Source organism: Saccoglossus kowalevskii, chromosome 9, assembly GCF_978046115.1.
Source record: "Saccoglossus kowalevskii chromosome 9, keSacKowa6.1, whole genome shotgun sequence".
NCBI lineage: Eukaryota > Metazoa > Hemichordata > Enteropneusta > Harrimaniidae > Saccoglossus > Saccoglossus kowalevskii.
Genome location: NC_140649.1, coordinates 32,195,970 through 32,199,184, shown reverse-complemented (window position 1 = coordinate 32,199,184; position 3,215 = coordinate 32,195,970). Strand labels below are relative to the sequence as shown.

General features: G+C 34.5%; 1 long non-coding RNA gene across 1 annotated transcript; it reads right to left on the bottom strand.

Moving 5' to 3' along the window:
• Window positions 1-1,669: 1,669 nt before the first annotated feature.
• LOC144343178 (uncharacterized) lies at window positions 1,670-2,004 on the bottom strand. Its single transcript, XR_014930629.1, has 2 exons — window positions 1,944-2,004; window positions 1,670-1,842 (listed from the first exon to the last, which is right to left on the bottom strand). It is a non-coding gene; the product is annotated as an uncharacterized LOC144343178 (long non-coding RNA).
• Window positions 2,005-3,215: the final 1,211 nt, after the last annotated feature.

Below are 3,215 nucleotides of genomic sequence, written 5' to 3'. Positions count from 1 at the left end.
ATGACATCACGATAATAAACTGTATTCACTTACATCTGCTGCAGACACTGTCCAATAAGCTTGAAGCTTGGTCTTCTTGATCTTTCATCTAACCAACACATTTTCATCAACTTATACAGCCAGTCAGGACAACTTGAAGGTTGCAATTGGTGTCTTCGTTGTGTAAGCAAGTTTAGAATCTAGAACATATGTAAATTATTACAAAATTTGTCTAACACGCTCTTTGACTGTAGGGTAATTGGAAACATGAATATCAATGAATAATACAACACGTTTTGTAGTAAATGGCAAAACGCTGTGATGTTATTATGAATGAGATAGTATAAGCAATGTCATTTAAATGGGCAATTCTGATTGGTCTATTTGTCTTCTAGAATATAACACATTTCTGTTCTAATTGGCGGACACAGAAGCCATTCGCTCATTATAATAACTTTTTTCTAAGACATATTTAGTTTGCTATAGAACAAATACCAACAATAACATGTCCACTAACCTCACTATCTGCAGAGTGGGGATACGGTACTAACATGTTAGGCGTCAAACCTTTGTTTGCGTCATATGCATTGAACATCTCCCAACATAACTGTGCAAACATAAATATATCACTGGCTTGGGAGAATATATTTCCACAAACAACTTCAATAGGTGACCTGAATTGCACAAAAAGTACGCATAAAAATCAATGGCATGCAATGGCATATATACATTTTTCAAATTAGGCAAAGCATCCACATTATAAATATTTGTTTATGTTAGGTAGCTGGAAATAGAAGTGCGAACTTTCAAATTTGGCTGAAATACGGTTTTATATCTGGAGACCCACTCTACCGCCATCTAAATAGAATAATGGGTTTAAAATGTATCAAGATTACACGACTGAGTACTGGTCAGAGTCCCGGGTGAAATTATTTAATCAGAATTACCTCGCTTCCCCAATGAAATATTATTTTGACAACATTCATGTGTTTTGGAATACGTATGCCCATCTGCATCACAGTAACACACCGGCAACAGCAAATATGTACAGAAGGGAGCAGGTACTGGGTCGTTCCATTTCTGAATTTGGTATTATGGGATTCATTAATATTTGATTTATTTTTTATAAATTTTTAATTGCAACACACATAAAACAGAGTTACCAAACAAACATACCAGCGAATTTGATCAGGTAACATTTGTCTAATTTTCACACTGTCATGCAAACCACGATCATATAATCCAATTTCTAATACGCATGCGCGACCCAGTCTTCCAATCTTTGCCTGAAACAAGGACATAAGTTGTCAAAGTGTAGATTTATTATTCACGACTCAGAAGAGTCCTGCTCTGACATGAATGATTCACATAATGGTTTTGTAGTTATCATGACAGCATGAACAGTCATAGTTATGTGACCTATTTCAACTATTTATGTACAGTTGTTTCACCTGTATGTTCAAAAGCCATGTGACCTATGACCTATGACTAATTGGTATAATAACATAGCACGTCAAATACACTGCTGAATGAAGCATATGAATCTAAATGTTGAATAGCTACATGTATATATTTACATTTAATGAGCTTATGGCAGCTAAGTTTTCAAGTATCTTGAGCTACGTCATTATTTTATAGAGTATACAGTGTTAACAAGTAACCAAATGTAAGAGAAATGTTTACCTGTCCATTTCCAGAAATGTATATATGTGCTGCTCTGAGGTCACAATGGATCAGGTAGTTTTCGTGAAGATAAACCATTCCTGACGCCACCTGTAACAAGTAGTCAAGTGCTTGGGCGAAACCTTGTTTGTATAAAGCCATCTTAAGCAGAGATTGCTTTGTATCAAAATACTCTGATACCTGTTGGAAAGAACAGACAATGTAATTGAAATCAATGTAAGATGGGATTAATGTAAGTGAACTGAAATATTAGCCATAATATTTTGACAATATCTTCATACTTGGAAAGTGACTTCTCCGTGTACGGTGCATGACAACACACGTCCAATATTCGGATGTGATAGACGTGTAAGTTTAACTATTTCTAGTCGCGTCCTGCCATGTGGGAATAACTTTATGTTGAGTCTTTCCTCCAGTGTAACCTACACGAAATGAATATACAACACAAGATTAATTTCTACCTCACGAGGCATAGCACATTGCTTTTTAATTCAGGCGTTAATAAAATCGTTATACAAAATATTCACATACAGAACCAAACGCTCCAGCAGTTTCGGAATGTTTTCTCTGCACATCAGATGATGTGATATCTTCTAATCTGCATGGAAATGTACTCTGAAAATATTAAAAGTATCATGAGTATCATTCTGATAAAAAATAATTGAAGCACAGCGAATGTTAATTATGCAAATACTTACTGTTGCAGAAGAAGACATGGGAGAGTCGTAGTAGTTGCCTAGGTCTTCAGGAATACCCTGAATATATATAAATTAGATTATTGATATAGATATCAATTTCATTAATATTTAGTAGTAATTTGTAACACTTATTATATGGTAAAATGTTAAACAATACGAATACAGCAAAGCAAATTTTGAGTGTTACCCTCTCTGGTTGCATTCTTTGATTATGATCCCTTTGTGGTGGGAGGTGCATTTTCTGTGTATCACTTGGATCTGATAAGCAAGTACACATAAAGAATAAATGATTTTATCTTTATATTGTTAATAATATTTCCATTGCTCGTTACAGTTCACATTCAAATTCGAATGAATATAAAATTTGTTGGCAGACTTGTTTAACAAGCGATTTATAGATAATTGACCATCGTTTCATCCAGCGCATGCGTTATGTCAGCTATTGGAAATGGATTAGTGGGAATAATGTATTTACTTGGCTTAGGCAAATTCTTAGAGTAAGCTACCACTTTACTAAGCAAAGTATCAACTGATAGTCGTTTATTCGGTATGGCAACTAGACTATGAAGGATGATATCAAACAATGTTGTTGGTATACAGGCTGGTTGTTTAATACGAAGTCCTCGTGTAACCTAGTGAAGAATAATACAAATGTGATTATAATTCGCATAATATTTATTGTGCATTTTTGTAAACCTCGCGACCCATGAGAGATAGACATTAAACAAATATATGTCAGTATAACCATGACTGACCGGTACAACCTCTATTAAATTGCATATTCGCGTGGAATGGAAAAGCACATTAAAGTATTCAAATTTTAACAAGGTTGCAGTGTATTAGTACCAATGTGAT